Raw genomic sequence first — 17844 nt, forward strand, 5'->3', positions numbered from 1 at the left:
AGTCGCTTAACCAACTGAGCCACCCAGGCGCCCCAATACAGAAGTCTTTGTACATGTTGACTAGTATAAATCCTTCCATTTCCCAGTTTGGTCCACTGAGAGGGCCTAGAAGTAGTAAAATCATAGTAACAATAAACATACCTAGAACCCCGATGTTGGTTTCTAAGTACCATTCTCTATAAAAGAAATCAGGGATCCTTGGAAAATGGCTGGTTCTAGAGCTGGGGAAAGGGGAAATATGACGATCCTGTAGCATCTACTAACACCAAAAAGTAAATGGATGCTTGGGGCTAGAGAAAGGATGAGCATATGCCAGAATGACAAAGCTGCACCAATATGAACAAAACAACAGCAGGATTGGATTCTAACACAGGGAGTAAAACAAATATGAGTCCATATTGATATAAATACATGATTAAATAAATAAATAATGGTGGAGAAGGGATATATCTGCCTTTTTTAAGAATTCCAAATAATAAATGTAAAGCAATGAGGGAAATAAAAACTTATCACTAGAATATCTCAGTAATAACTACTGCAGGCAAATCCTCTAGGCAAAACTTTTAAGAAAAAACAGTATATTTTCATAGCCTACAAGTATCTCTCACCAACTATTAATTACTGGGGTGTCTTTAACTTTTGTCCACAAATTATTTGATATACCTCCCTGCAGAAAGTAGAGCTTAATTCCCTCCTCCTTGAGTGTGGCCTGGACTTAGTGACTTACTTCCATCAAATATAATATGGAAAGGGGAAAATATTACTGTAAGAAAATCTCTGAAGAAACTGGGCGGATCCCACCTTAATAAAACTATCAGATTAAAAGTCACCAATAATAAGTCATGCTGAAATGATGTCAAAAGGACACTGAAGCTAACCAGAAAAAATTCCAATGGCCAAAGTGAGAACAACATACACAGCAAAATAAATAACATGATATACATGTGTACACATGTATATACACAATGTATATATACATTATACATATAATACACACGCATATATATGCACACAATGAAAAGAGTATTCAACTTCTATGGCATTTTCCCCCATATATCCATAGCACCAGTTTAATCATGAGATCTACTCAGCCAAATCTACCTTGAGAGACACTAAACAAAATACCTGACCATTACTCTTAAAAAGTGTTAAGGTCATGAAAGACAAGGAAAGCCTTAGAAATCATCACAGATTGGAAGAGATTATGTAGACATGATAATTAAATGTAATGTGGTATTCTGGATTGAATTTTAAAATAGAAATAAAGGACATTAGTGAAGAAAGTCTTGAAAGCCAAATAGTCTGCAGTTCAATTAATAGTGTTGTGTCAATATCAGTTTCTTAGTTTTGATAATTGTATTATGGTTATACAAGATGTTAACATTAGGGGAACATGGGTGACAGATGGATAGGAATTTTCTGTACTATCCATGTAACTCTTCTGTAAATCTAGAATGATTTAAAATAAAGTTAAAAAAAAAAAAAACAACAAAGTTACTTCCAAGAAAGGTATCTTAGAACTGGTTAATCCTTCATAGGTTCCTGACTCTAAACCCTCCCTCTAAAGGAATTTCATTGAACAGAAATGATAGATGTATATTTTTCAAAGTGTAGCACTACTTTTTATGAAGTGAATTGAGGGCTTCTTCTGAAGTCTGAAATTCTGACCAAGGAACATACTGTGGTTCCCATAACCTTACTTGTCCTTCCTCTCTGTCAACCACATACATATGTGGTGAGTTCATACATATGTATGTGGGTGTGTGTTCACACAAATGTTAGGAATGCTACAGAAACATGGGCATTCCAACTCTAGATTTTCACACTGAAAAAAGAATATGTTTAGTGATTAAGCAGCCAACTCTATTAATTAATTAATTGAAAGTAATTGAGTTCATGTCTCTATAATTGTCAGAAATAAATCAGAGCATGTGATAAGACTAAGCTAAACATGAATTCTGAGATGGAGAATTTACCTAGATTAATTGATAGTTCTTTCTAAGATAAGTAAAATTTAAAGCAAATGTATCTCCACCTCAAGCATGCCTTCAACAAATACAGACCGTCTTGGTAAACAAAACCACCAGAGCCTGGCCTGCCCTCATAGAGCATATATTCTAGCTGGGTGTCGGATTACATGGAAATGAAATACAGAACAAATTTTTTAAATATGTGTATAAATTCAATTCAGATACCATAAAAGAATTGTGAAGAAAAAAAGAAAAGATCATGTAAGAAAGAGTTACCGTGGATGTATTGTTAGACTGAGTGGCCAGAGGAAATCTCTCTGAGGAGGCTACAGCTTTAAACTAGTTTCTCTCCACTTTGAAACCAGCCTTCTACGCTCTTCTTCATGATGTTGGGGCTGGGACTCTGCAAACTGTGTATTTGCTTTTCCAGCTGCTCCTTATTAGGCTCTGCCAGTAAGTGGCACTGAGAATAGTCTGAATGTCTCTGGAAGGGAAGAGATATACTCCTTTCTGTTGCTTTCAGCATCATCTCAGCCAGAGTTTTCACCATGGTTGTGGGAGTTCATCCTAGAAGCAACAGTTTATTATAGAATACAACAATTTACTTTATTCCCCACATTCCCATGATGAGCCTCATCACATCCCAATAAGCCAGCACCAGCTGTCTGGCAACCCAGAGATTTTAATGGATGCAGACTAAACAGGCCCAACAAAATTTTGCTCTCTCTAGCCAAAGGACCATGGAAAAGACAGTCTAGCAAAATAGAATGTTTTTAGACACTAACCATGCTACTGCAGCCAAATGCTACCAAGGCTAGGAAAGGCTAAGTGGAGAGCTGAGACTTCTACTTTCAACAGGCTCAGTTTTTCAAGGAAACTTCCTTTGATACAGTGGACAGCAGATGTCCATTCTTGGACAAATGTGCTGTGCTGTATTTATGCCAGTTAAACCTTATCATTAAAGTATTTTTTCCATGTTTTCAGGTATTACCCATAATTCTGGTAAAGGAAAATATATAAACTTGGTGTATTTTTTATATAACACATTATCCTGGTAAGTTTATAACAAATGGCATGGATGAACACACATGAAACATGGATGAATCCATACGCAGACTATAAATTCTTTGAAGCAGAACCTGTTTTGTACCCTCTTATGTAAATCAGGATTTCTTAACTTTGGCACTACTGACATTTTGGGGCTAATAATTCTTGGCTGGGGGCTGTCTTGTGCATTATTGTATGTTTAGCAGCATGCTTGCAGTAGATGCCAGGAGCACCATAGCTGTGATGACCAAAAATGTCTTCAGACATTGCCAAATACCCCTTGAGGGGCAAAATTGTGCCTCTGTTAAGAAACACTGTTGTAAACAAATCTCTAACATAGCATTGTGGCCAGTATTTGAAACAGAAAATGGAGAGAGATTTGCATGAGCATTCTTCCATCTCAAGCAATGGTATATGCAGGAATGTTTGTCAGGATAGCTAATAAAAGTGGGAATGTTCAGGACACATTCCCCCAAAACATGACACCTAGTCATGTTTTAAGCTGGAGGAGTTTGAGAAGATGGCAGAAGCACGAAGTTCTCTCTGCCCATCCCTCTGCTATTCTCCCCTGAAGCAGGTCCTAAGACTTTCATGTGAGAGGTGCCCTCTATACCCAGAGGAAAGGAGCATCCTTCTCTCCAAGATGGAGCAATACGAAGAAAGAGCTGAGCAGCAGACCTTGTGAAGGCTTCCACCTTTTATTGCACTTAGCTCATAATCTTTGTCCTATCATATGACTCCGCGGCTGTCACCTCTTTATCAAACCTAGCATAACCATTCCCTTATGAAGGCTCCCATGTCTCATAAAACTTAGATAAATGAATATAGTTTTCTTGGTGAATCTGTGTTTTTCAGTTTAATTTTCAGGCCCACCAGCGACCTTAGGAGGGTTGAGGAGAACTTTTTACCCCTCTACAGATCTTCTCCAGTGTCTCTCCAGGGCCTAGCACATAGTCACGACCAGAAATTGCCTTATGGATAAATGAAAAAACAAATGAGCAGCAATGACAATCTGTAGCTTGCCAGTGGGACTTGATACTTGATAGTTGTCTTCAAATTCTTTATGGATATGTTCAATGGGAGAAAATGAGACTTCTTTTGTCTAATGAAAGAAGTTATCCCAGAACAGTGAGTATAATCTGAGATGGGAGAGTACAGTTCCAAATAAGGAAAAATGTGATCTCTGCTGACTCAATTTTCTCTCTCAATATATTCTTGCTTCTCTAGGGTAGGAGTTACATATTCCTTGATCACTGTTACATTTCCCCTGTTGGAAGAGTGACTGCTAAATAGGAGACAGTTAAAAAAAATTATATATATTCACAAGTGAAAAAATTCAGACCTTTTCAAATATAAAAGTAGTGAGTTCCCCATCACTGGAGTTATTTTCACACACCCAAATGATCACACATTGTGGACCTCATCGCAAGGATGCAGGGATCAGGTAGGGGTTGAACTATATGATATGAAAGACTTTTTGCCTAGTCTGACCATGATATTTTAGAATTCCATTAAATTTATGCACCTAATTTGCCTACTCTTGCCACGGTTGTTAGGAAAATCTGCCCCACCACCTGTGAAGCATTCCTAAAAAATGAAGCTCCTTGGACCAAGTGAGATGAGAGAGGTAGATCTCTTATCCTGGGGCCATGAGATGAATCTTTCACAGTGGTTTAAAGACATTAAAAAGCCTTTTTCCTTTATTCTCCTTTCAGATTATCTCACCCTATTACATAAATCTCAGAATTTTCAGTTTTCCCAGACCTGGGGTAGGAGCCCGCCTTCCTAGAAGCTAACCGAATAAAATTTTCTTCTTATATGGTGGCTGATTATTGGGCTTCTGTCGGGGAATACACCATGGAAGCCAGGCCATAATCAATAAAACTTATGTTGTTAAATGTTCCTGAAGTGTTGCTCCAAAGTGCTGTACAAATATTACATATTGGGGTGTGTGAGCATTCTGGTCCTTGTGGATGCATTAGCGGAGTAAACAGAGAGCAGTAATAGCAGTGTCTTTAGGGCCTTCTAGCTCCTGGGGCACCTTTTTCTGGGGACAAAACCACTCTGGTTGAAATTCTCTTTCTGTTGGAAATATTCTGTTATTGAAAGACATTCCCAGAGCGGCATTGTCTGTTGCCACAGAAGAGCATCTTAGTTTTAAAAATAGCACCTGCTGAGGTTTTCTTAATCTGCCTGGAAATGATTGTGTGCCATTTGGGCATTTGCCTGTTTATTTCATCTCTCATGCACATATTGCTCAATAGAAACATAATTTCCTGTTTTCATTTTTTTCTTAATTTAGAAATATTATCAGCTTTTGAGTGACTAGAAATAACCATTAGTAATAAATAATGGTTACAGAATGCTGAAAAAAATCTGCAAAGGAGACTGCAGTTGATTAGAAAAATGGTCACAATACTTTATAGTACCTCTGATTAAAAGATGGGGCTTGAATCCCCAGCTCTTTCTGCTGTGCTGTGGTATTTTGACTTACCTATCGCAGAGGTGACCTTGTGAACTTAGGTCCTGGGCCTACGCTTGAGATGCCTTGCAGCTTCAGCTGTTGCTGCTTGTGGATTCCTGCACCCCTGTGTGAAGAAACTGAGGCTTGCAGGCCCCCCGCTGTTGCCACAGCTGACGACCTGCCAAATGCCAGACTTGGGAATGACTGGAGCCCAGTTCACCCAACTGCTAGGCAATCTGCAAGCCAGAGCCAGGTGACTACGGACTTACAGGGAGCCTGGCTAAGTTCAACCAGAGGAACTGCCCAACTGACTCATTAATGTGAGCTAAAAAAAAAGGTTGCTGTTTTAAGCTACCAAATCTGAGTATGGTTTGTTACATAGCAAAAGATAACTGGTACAGAAACTGCTTCATAGAAACGAGGACATACAGTAACAGATGTAGATCTTATGCCTATTTTTTTACTCCTCTTGTAGATGTAAGCTTAATAAAAGCAGCAACCTCATTTTTCTTGCTCATGGCTGTGTGGCCAATAACTAGGACAGTACATGAGAAAGAGTTAATGAATTCAATTTAGTGGCAAATACTTTGAGCATGACACTGTGTTAATTTTACAAGATTCTGTCCTCCCATATGCTCTAAGAAAACTGCTATCAAGGGGCAAACTCTATCCAAGTCAAACCAGAGGATTTCACTCCTGGGTGCGATTTGAATGTTCCTTTCATCCTGAGCTACAACCTCATAAAGAATGGTATCAGGCAGGCGGTCTCTCTCTCTCTCTCCCCGCCCCCCGCCCTCATTCCTCTTTGTCTATAAAGTAGAACTTCATATACTGTATGCCTTATACCAATAGTCTGATAGTTAATCAGCCATAGCAACTGGTTACAACTGGTTTTAAAGCTGGGTTGCTGTCAACCATAATATTTAAAGATGCTTGTCTTTGGGGAAAAGGGCTTTCTCTAAAATGAAAATATGATAGTGATATAAGAGATACAGTTGTGGTTTAAAATAACTGTGTTTATAAATAAGAATAATACCATGCCCACTTTCGGGGCTAAGCTTCTCTTGAGTGGATTGTGGTTTGGGAGAAGAGAAGAGCTAGGTTTTATATTTCCTTGATTAGGTATGGCAGATAGCAAAATATTATCCTGACACATTCACAGAAGGCAACAGCAATCTTGTAAACTCTATAAACATAGAAAACCCTGACACGTCTCAAGCTAACATCAGATGGCTAATGTCAATGTATACTCAGGGAAGATAAACAAACCAAAACAAAACAAAAACAACCTATAGTCTAAATAAATAGGGGGAAGAGTAAAATATACCTTAACAAAATGCTGAATTTAATTGATAATTTTGAATTACAGGCCACAGTTCACTAATTCATATTATAATTATATAAAAGAAAGGAAATGACATGTTAATGTTTTATTTAGTTAATAAATTGACATTAGGAAATTACTTGAAGTGGCTGATTGGTTAACTTCTATCATTTTCCTACAGAAAGATTTGAATTTTAAAATGTTACTGATATTTGCTAATATTCTAATTAGTAAGCCCTACGACCGTACCGCACACCTCTGAATTTGAATTCTTAGATCAGCAACCATTAGAAACGAAGATTTAAAAATTAACATTAATTATTTTACTACTACAGCAAAGACATATATAGGGTTAGAAAGGGATAATCACTTTTCTTAGTCCATTCATTTAGCACTTGTTTAATGACTGATGCCATTTAATTTTGGTGAGGAGGGTAGAAGAGAGGTGGAGCAGTTAAGGAAGTAGAATAAAGAAGCCAACCGTTATCTCTGTTCTCTGTGTTGCCCAATACCAGAAACACTAGCTGGTGATAAGGAGAGATTTAAATATATATTAATGGACACTAAATAAAAATAAAAATTCAGTTCTTCAGCCGCACTAGCCACATTTCAAGGACACAGTACCCAAATGTGGCTACTGCCTGCCCTTTTAGACAATGCAGATATGGAACATTTCCAGCATCTCAGAAAATTCTATTGGACAGCACTATTCTAGAGTATGATTTCTTCAGTCTCAAATGTCATTCAAATGAAAAACTATGTACCGTAGCCGAGTATGGGCACAATTTTTATTTCATATTCTTCTATCCATATTATTTATTTTATGAACATTTCCCAAGTATTATATAACAAGAAGATAGTTCCATATGCACTTGAGAAGATTGTGTATTTTGCTGTTTGGGGGTGAATTTTTGTATCGATGTCCGTTGTGTCTAGTTGATTTATAGTGTGCTTCAGGTTTTCTATTTCCTTTTTGGTCTTCCGCCTAGTTGTTCTTTATATTATTAAAAGTTACTTGGACTTCTGCCTTTGCTCCAACATGTAAAGAGCTTGGAAGTCACCACACCCATCCTACAATAAGAAAAAAAGTGAACAAACTAAAAATCAGCAACTGCTAAATGTATCAGAGACTTCAAGTCTCAGAACAAACAGATGCCCTAGAAACTGGAGAGATAGATAAATACAGGGATTTGGAGCATACTAGGAGTTGAAGCTGCTGGAGGCAGAAACTTAGAGGAAAATTTAAATGGTAATTGGCAAATTTCTGGAGGTTAAGCATGGACTAGCTTGAGAGTTAGAGACTCCTGGGGGCTCAGTCTTGAGGACTTCCACATTTTTGTGTTTTACCTCCAGGAGCCTAACCAGGTTCTCACAGTGAAGATCAGAGTAAAATTTCCTGTGTTTCCATCAGAAGTACAATAAAAGTAATCATTTAAAAATATTCCCAGAGTGTTCCTTTTTCACCTTCCCGAAAGAGAAACAATTTCAGCAAAGCCTAATTAAGGTATAGGAAGGGAAATACTCAGTTCCACACCCTCCACACACTCCATACCTTTTACTGTATTCTGTATTCTTGTCATGTGTGGCCATTGAAATCTCTGCTCAGTAATCTTAACAGTCAGCTAAGAACTGAACGGAGATTTTATTAAAGTCCTTGGACCAGAAAATCTCCCACCCTTTGTTGCTGGCCTCTGTGTGTGTCTTAGGACACAACTTCAGCATTCCAGAAGTTTAAATCTCTGCATTAGTCTTCATCTATTTCTTATGCAGAGTCTCAAGGTCAGCCAGAGGTGAAAGATTTGAGCTTGCTTAGATTTTTTTTTTTTTCCTGTGGATGAGCAAAACTTTATATATGTTTACAACCTTCTAGATCCCTAGGAATATGTCAGAGTTTTTAAAAAGTTGGTAGACTTCTCATTCTCCAGATTTTTAAGTTTATTATCTAGCTTTTTTGACCCAATTTATTCACCATTTCAAGTAGCCACAATGTTAAGCAATTGCGGCTGGTTGTTTTCAACGAACATATTAGGGATAAGGCTTTCCTCCATGAGAAAGCTCTGAGAACAAGACTAGCCCTATGAATGGAACTTTTTCTATGAGTTCCCAAAGAAGTCAACTTGTGACAATTCCTTAAGGTTGACAGTTTTGTGCAGCACTGCCAGATCTATTCTACCCCCTCAGTTAATTGTTAGACTGCTGATTTTCACAGCCTCCATGGCTTCTGAAGCTACTAGTTTTCAAGTTTACCTTGGACCTGTGGAGAGGGGTATGGGAATAGAGCAAGTTACAGTACTGCCAATTGTTTTGTTCTTTCTGAGAGTTAGCCATTTTTCTTAAATAAGGACTCCTCAGATTGGTAATACTGGTTAATTTTTAGAGTTCTGAAAATTTGATTTGACAAAGTTTGCCAGTGTTCTGATTGGTGTTATGGAGGAGCATGTTTTTGGCAATCCTTACTCCATTATTCTGGATGTGTTTCTCATATTAATAGCTTTTAATTTAAAATATCTAGAATTAAATAGCTATATTTAATGTGTATTAAACCAAAGTTAAGAAGGTATGGTTCATACCACAGTTTTTCATCTGTTCACACACAATGGGGCTTTCCATGTAGGGCTTAATAAAGGGATTATGTATAGGGATTAATATAAGGAACTCCTCCCAAAATTGCTTGACTGTAAGACTTTCATTTGGAAGATTTGTTTCCTTGTTTGTTTGTTTATGGGATGAGTACTTTGTAAAATACTGGGAAACGCTGGGATAAGCGGGTCTTGGTTATTCTCACTAGGTATTTATAGTTGAATCAGCAAGGAGTCACTAAAGAACAATGCAGGAATTTCATCTTCTCAACAGACCATGGATCCTCTATGTGCCAGGTAAAATTTCCTGCCTATGATCAAGAGGATGGTTGATGATGAGGGAGGGCCCAACTGCCTTCTCAACTCACCCCCTACAAGTTTAGTAGTTTACTAAAAATCAAATCTCGTGGTAATAAGAAAGCTTTCTCTAATCACTTTAAGTAATTGAAAGAATAATTAAATCACTAAAAATCAGTAACATTTTAATACATTTCTAAAGTTTTCAAAGGGATTTTAAGTCTCATAAAAGGGATAGAGACAATGAACACTCGAAGAGTTGTCTGTGTTGCCAAAAAGTAATTAGAACATGCTAGTAATTTATCCCTGATTTAAGCTAATATTTATTGAATACCTAATATGTGAAAGAAAATGTGCTACCAGGATCAGCTAAATCATTTGAGGGGTTAAAAATAAAAATGTGGGCTCTTTTATTCAAAACTATCAAGAATTTGAAGTAAGCAACAGCAGAGATTAAAAACCAAGTGTAGGACCCTTCTAAGAATGGAGCCGTGTGTGATGGCTTAGATCGCATATTCAACATCTGGCCCACTATGCTAGACACACTCATAAGTAGTATCATATTTAACGAGGTAAACTTTTTATTCTCTTTTATGAGACATTTAACCTTCAACAAATTAAATGTTTGCCCAGGTTACAGAGCTTGCAGATGGATTTGGGATGGGAACCCAGGGCTTCTGGTTTCAACCAGTCCCTTCCAGCCTGCCAAATCACACCATCAGCAAATTGAACTTATTTTTCTTGACGGCTAGAAGAAGGGACATCAGAGCAATACATGAAAAATGATGTGTTTAAGAATAGGAAAATAAATTGCTAAAATAAAATATTTTATAAAACATCATGTGGTGGAAAAGCAGAAAACTTGTTAATAAAATAATAACCATTAGTAAATGCACCTGTTAAAAGATAGGCATTGAGCAAAGTACTCTCACAAGTTATTGTGTCATTTAGTCCACGTAATGACTCTATGATCAGTGCACTAAGATTATTATCCTCAATTCACAAATGAGTTCACTGAGGCTTATAAAGAATAAATTATAGATGTAAGAACACAGAGCTTGGGATTTAAATTTGAGCAACCTAATCACTACATGATATTCCCCTTGGTTGGAGTCAGGAGATCTGACTCCTAGTTCTGGCTCTTTCAGAGCCTCAGTTATAAACTTTAGACAAATCACTGACCCTTACTTGGCTTTTGTTTTCTAACATTGGATTAAACAGATGCTTAGATCTTTTATACCTCTCAAAGGCACTTCTTCTATACAAATGAAGGTAGTGGTATGGGAAACTATAGCCTATTTTTTCTAAAAGCATGTTTTTCCAGACTGTCTCTGAAACCCAGTGAAATTTCAACCCGGTGGAAATAAAAAACACTTCTCACAACCAAGTGCAGATGCATCGATTGCTCTTATATTTGAGGTCTACTGTGTACTATCAGCATAGATTTTCATTTTGTGATTATTTACCTATGGGATATATTGGAATATTAATATTAATATTAATTTGGAATATTAATAGATATTACCTGTGAAAGTGTTTCTAGCATTAACAGTTTCCAGGTTCTCTCTAAGTTAAGTAAAAATGCATATAGCAGAACTTTTCATTGCATTTAAAGTGTTTGTGCTCGTGGTGACTCTTCAAGGAGTGTAATATGTACACTGATTCCTAAAGTTATTTAACCCAAGAAACCTATTTTAAAAGTTTTTTCGAGGGGGGGGGTGCATTCTTATTCAGAATTCATAGTTCTATTGGCAACATTCAGCTTTCTTATGAAAAATACCAATTAGCAATGCATAAATTCCAGCAACCCTTCTCAGAAGGCTACACAACTCTGTGTCAAGGAAAATTGCCCAACCAAGCAAAGTTGTGCTTATGTTAATGGCAGGTCCTATTTATTTTCTGAAATTCCCTCCTCCCCTGAAGAGTTAGTAAGTTGTTAAAACTAAACTTCTCAGAAATAGGCAAGAATTCTACAGCAATGGTCACATAAGTACAGGAAACAGTGAGTCACTAAGCTTTGGTGTTATGGTTTATCAATCAAAAAAGCATTTACATCAGTCCTTAAATCCCATAAAGAAGAGGAAAAGTGATGGAAATCCAAATGTCTATGTTGCCAAAGATTTAGTAGAATCTGACTTATGGAGCACTATTTCCATCCCTGATTCAAGTTAATATCTACTGAATACCTACTATGTGTCAGGCAACGTGTTAACTAGGTACATTTGTGGGTGGTATCTCATTTAGTCCTTCTGATACTTCTGCAAAGATAGGTCTTATTATTCCCCTTTCAGTAAGCATCTATCACTCAAGTGAAAGTTTCCTTGACCGAAAGGGCTGGTGTATAAAGAAGCTAATATGGAAACACAGGGCTTCTGATTCCATAATCCTTCCCCACCTACCACAGCCCTGACCAATACAACTGACTCTTCTTGGTGAGAGGAAAAGGAACTTTAGAGTCCTGCAAAGAATAAGAGCTGAAATAGACAATTCTGTTTTTTTAAGAAAAGGAATACAGTAAGAGGAAAATAGCAGTCATTGGTCCAGAGTAGTTCCAAAATCCAGCTGGAAACATGGTGTCTATTCCTTAGTTAGCGTTCAATTCTACCACCTGAGAATGCTTCTCTGTTGCTTTTGGGTCTATCTACTTGCCCTTAGTTCATTTCTGTGAATCATTCTTTTATTTTTTTTCCTTAATTGAAATTATCTTAAAGTCTTCATGAGATTCTTCTGAATGCTTTGGGGTTCAGTTCATTAGAAGAAGTCATACCTGCAAATCTCTTCAAGGCAGGTTCCTCTCTGGGTGGGCTGAGAGCCTGAATGATATAGACAAGGCTCCTAAGATTCTTAAAAGCCTAAAAGGGTCTATGAAGCATAGCTTTAAATCCTTTTGAAATTGTAACAAAGGGCCTAGGTTTTAAACCTTTAAAATGTTATTTATCCTGATGTCATTTCTTACTTTGAGAGGTATTTGCTTTCTGGATAGACTGGTAATGAAAAATAGTTTAGTTTTGAATCCAGAAAAACTGGGCTCATTTATATAAAGTTTGCCTAAAGTCTGAATAACTCTTTGTTTAAAATCTCTCTAGATAGATAGATAGATAGATATCCATATTTTATCATCTGTCACTGAGAGAGACCAGATAGCACTTTCAATGATGTATGTAGGTATCCTCTTAGCCAAATCACCAGTTCATCACCAGTTTATATTTTCCATTTTATCCCAGGTGATAATGTTGTCAAACTTTCTGCCATCACATTACAAATTTTGCTTTTTATCCAGCCTTCATTAACGGTCTGCCTGAGACTTTTCCAGCATGCCTGCTGCTGCCCCGTCCTATTTCAAAGTTAGATTTTGTAAGGTTTTGTTATAGAACCACTCCACTTCCAGGTACCAAATTCTATGCCAATAAGCGGTTGCTGAGTAACAAACTACTCCAAAACTTAGTGGCTTAAGTTATAAATATTGTGGGTCAGGACTTTAAGCAAGGATTGGCTGTGTGATACTTCTGTTCACATAGCGCTAATGTAGGTTAATGGATTATAGTTACCTGCAGAATGAGTTCATCTGCAGGGTCCAAAATTGTTTCATTCATATTTCTTGTACCTGGATGTGGATGGCTGGAATTCTGGGCTCAGGTTGGTGGGGGTGTTAAGCTAAACATTTATATTTTGCTTTTTCAGCATGGATTTTCAGGTTTGGATTTCTTACTTGTGGGCTTAGCACTTTCAATGAGTTTTTCAAGAGGCCTAAACAGAAGTTACAGGTCTTGTAATGACCTAACATCAGATGCCTCAGAACATTCCTTCACCATATACATTTGGTAAAGCAAGTCACTAATACCACACTGGATTCAACAAGATAGAATTAGATTCCACTTCCCTATAGGAAAAGTAGCAAATGATTTTTCAGCATCTTTAATCATAAAAGAGTTCCCTTCTAGACTGTTCTTCATGAGAATGTGAAGTGTAGGCCCACACTGGATGAAGGTGTCATTGCAGAAAATTTTTTGTTCTCCAGACAATTTTCTCTTCTCTAACCTATTTTTTTCTCCAAAACCCCAGTGTTTTCCCAATGTTATACGTTTGTTCAATAATCAGTTGGATCCATTACATTATAAGTGACTGAATGGGGTGGCTGGGTGACAGACATTGGGGAGGGTATGTGCTATGGTGAGAGCTGTGAATTGTGTAAGACTGTTGAATCACAGACCTGTACCCTGAAACAAATACATTATATATTTAAAAAAAAAAAAAAAGAAGATAGTAGGAAGGGAAAAATGAAGGGGGGGAATCGGAGGGGGAGATGAACCATGACAGACTATGGACTCTGAGAAACAAACTGAGGGGTCTAGAGGGGAGGGGGGTGGGAGGATGGGTTAGCCTGGTGATGGGTATTAAAGAGGGCACGTTCTGCATGGAGCACTGGATGTTATATGCAAACAATGAATCATGGAACACTACATCAAAAACTAATGATATAATGTATGGTGATTAACATAATAAAAAAGAACATATGAAGCATATATACAGTTTGAAGAATAATTATAAAGTGACATGCTTGTAAGGTAATAAAACTCTGCTAGCACCCCCCCAAAAAAACAAAAACAAAAAAAACCAAAAAAAAACAAAACCAATATAAAACAAACAAACAAAATAAGTGACTGAATGTCTAACTAAAATCAGATTTTCAGATACAAAAATTTTAAAAGAATCTTGGTAAAGAGAACACATTTTCTGACCCAAATAATGGAAGAGACAAGTCACCTGATTTTGAATGAAGATTAAACTAGAGGATCGAATGGTATGATCAAATCTCAGTGTCTCCATCTTCTGGCTCTATGTTCATTCAGTCTTTTTGCAATGGCAAAATTTCTGTAAGATTTTTTAGGTCTGTATATCCCCACGTTAAAATTCAGTGGCAAAAATGCCAATTTTTTCAGTAATTAAAAAAAAAGTTCCCAGGATTAGTTCTGATTGGATCTGAACCAGCATTATGGACAGGAAAATAGAATAATGAGCCTAGATCACATGCTTGTGATCACATACACTCCTGGAGCAAAGGGTGTGTGAAGCTATTTCATTTCAAAAAGCATATGAGTGGGACAGGTATTTCTACAGAAAACAATTATGGTATTTTTATCAAGAAACTAACAACTTGATGCTAAGAGGCAGATAAAACTTTCTGTCACACTTACGCTGTTCCTTCACATGAAGGACGTCCTTACCAGCTCACCCTGTTGAGTCCTACCCAACCTTGCAGTGCTGTCTAAAATGCCACTGCCTCTATGAAATCTATCTTGATTCATTAACCTCTTTTAATACCTGAACTAGATGTTCTAATTTAGGTTAAATTGAGTTTTAAATTTCTTGTGTGGCTTTATATGAGCCTGTCTTACAGCTATTCTTGCACTTCTCTTCAATTCTCCACAAACACATGTAATTCTTTTCTTTTTAAAGATTTGGAGGCCTGGGTGGCTCAGTCGGTTAAGTGGCTGCCATCGGCTCAGGTCATGATCTCAGTGTCTGAGATCAAGTCCCGCATCAGGTTCCTTGCTCAGTGGGGAGCCTGCGTCTCCCTCTGCCTGCCTCTCTCCCTGCTTGTGTGCTCGCTACCTCCCTCCCTCTCTCTCTCTCTGACAAATAAATAAATAAAATCTTTAAAAAAAATAAAGATTTTATTTATTTATTTTAGAAAGAGAGCACAAGTGGGAGGGGGAGAGGAAGAGAGAATCTCAAGCAGACTCCACACTCAGCATGGAGCCCCTCACGGTGCTCAATCTCACAACCCTAAGATCATGACCTGAGCCGACACCAAGAGTCAGATGCTTACTTAACCAACAGTACCACCCAGGCACCCCATAAGCACATACAATTCTTAAGAGTAGAAACTTTGATACCTTCGCAAATGTATGTCAGTAACCTGTACTTAGCAGATACAGTAGATAAAGATCTGTTGAATTAGATGAGTTCAGTGACCCCATAATTATCAGAAAGAAATTATGCTTCCATTATATATATTTTAATTTTATATAAGCCTTTTTATATCAGTTTGTACTACTAGTCAATGACATAGTATAATAACCACTCTATTTTCCTACCTAAGAATCAGTCCTGGGTGTTAACTTCTTCACATGTGATTCAGGGAGGAAATATTGCTTAGGGTAAGCCAAATTAGCCATTTTTTTCTTTTCTCGCTTTCCTTTTTTCTTTTCTCCTGTGATTAGTTTAAGGTTATCCATGTGACTGATGAAAAGATGAGCAATCTTCTGGAGGGCTCTCTGAGTAAAATGTCTTTCTTTTGAAAAGAAACACAAGGGAAGAGACTGTAGCATTTCTTTGGTTAGATCTTTTCCTACCTATGTGATAACATGAAACTCTAGCAGATAGTCTGTGACCATCAGAGGAGCTTGCCTGATGGATAAGAGGAACACAGTGAGGCTGGAGAGCAGAGATAAAGCACAGTTGTGAGGAGACTGTTAAGCTTCTGTCTTAATAATCCTTGAACTGCCAAACTCTTCACATGATAAATGTGTTCATTGTTTAAGCCAGTGGTGTTGAGTTTTCCATTATTTGTAGCCAAAAGCATCTTCATTAATGACAACAGTCAGGAATGGAATGTAGGTTTATTGATTCTCAGCTCAAGGATTTGTCCAAGAGATCTTTACACTTAGTGAGAAAGAAGAACTTTGCCTGGAGCATGGAAGCCCTGTGATTTGTGGGCCTGGCCTCAGTTGATGGAGAACACTGATCACTGGGATAGCTACTTCATAGATTTAATGCTTAGGAAAGGATATACTGGTATCTTTAGATATTCTTGGAACAATAGAACAACCTTCAGAACATAGATTCTATCCTTAAGTATCTTTCATTCTTACCATATGCCTGCAAACTGAACTGCCCAGACTCTTAATGCATACCATGGCAGATTTTTCTGTTTCTAATCTCAACAGTGCTACATAGGAGGTAAATGATAGGCTGTCAGGCACTTGATATCCACAAGGTGATTGGCTGCCTGTGTGACTCCAGAGAAAACAAATCCCAAGAACAGAGGGAGAAGAAGAAATGTAGGACAGAAAGAAAAATTTGGCCAATTCCTTTTCTGTGGTGGAAACATCATCCTAATTTTTACTCTGAAATACTGTCAGGGCTAGTTTCAGAAATTGGCAGTGACTTGCACTCAGAGTTCTACATTTCCACGTGGATGAATGAGGAGCATCTCTTATAAATTATAAATCATAAGGCAGAAGATGTTCTATGTAACTCTTTCTAAATTGCCATCTTAATGTGGTGATTATTTTGTGCGGGCGTGTCCTGAACAGATATTTACATCAGAAAGCAGAGAAGAGATTGGGGAGAGACATGGTTGGACACCACTAGTGCTTCTTTTAGCAAGTTTTGGCTTCTTAGAGCTGAGGTGTGTTTCATAAACAGCACAGAATCAATTGTCACGTTTTCTAGGGATCTGTGGTAAAACAAAATAAAATGAAAAAAAGCTAGTCAGTGTCTTATTTGTCATGATTTATTTTTCCTGTTGTACTAATTAAGTACTATATTAGAATCCACCCTGACCTCTAAGTGATGGGCACATGAAACTGAATTTTAATTTAACTTCCACAGTTTTAAAATGTGTTTTATTTCCTGGGGGGAAAACATAGCTCTGAAATCGGTATTTTCTTTTTTTCCCATGAACTGATTATGACCTCAACTGACATCATTAAATGGACTCTTCTTATTGTTTGTGTTGTGTTTGTAATTAATTTATTCATTAAATTTTTATTAAACATCTATAATGTGCTAAGCATCCCACTGGATGGTGCATTGGTTTCCTACCACTACTGTAGCAAATTACTACAAACTTAGTGAATTAAAACAACACAAATGTATTTTCTTACCATTCTGGAGGTCAAAATCTGAAATGAATCTTATGGAGCTAAAATGAAGGTGTCAGCAGCGCTGGTTACCACTGGAGGCTCCAAGGGAGAATCTTTGTCTTGCCTCTTCCATTTTCAGAGGCTGATGGCATTCCTTGGCTCATTACTATGTTATTCTGGCCTTATTTTCTGTCCTCTATCTCTTTTTTTAAAATTTTTTAAAATTTTATTATGTTATGTTAATCACCATACATGTCCTCTATCTCTTGTGTCTCACTCTGATCTCCTTCCA

Source organism: Halichoerus grypus, chromosome 7 (assembly GCF_964656455.1).
Source record: "Halichoerus grypus chromosome 7, mHalGry1.hap1.1, whole genome shotgun sequence".
In the NCBI taxonomy this organism is placed as follows: Eukaryota; Metazoa; Chordata; class Mammalia; order Carnivora; family Phocidae; genus Halichoerus; species Halichoerus grypus.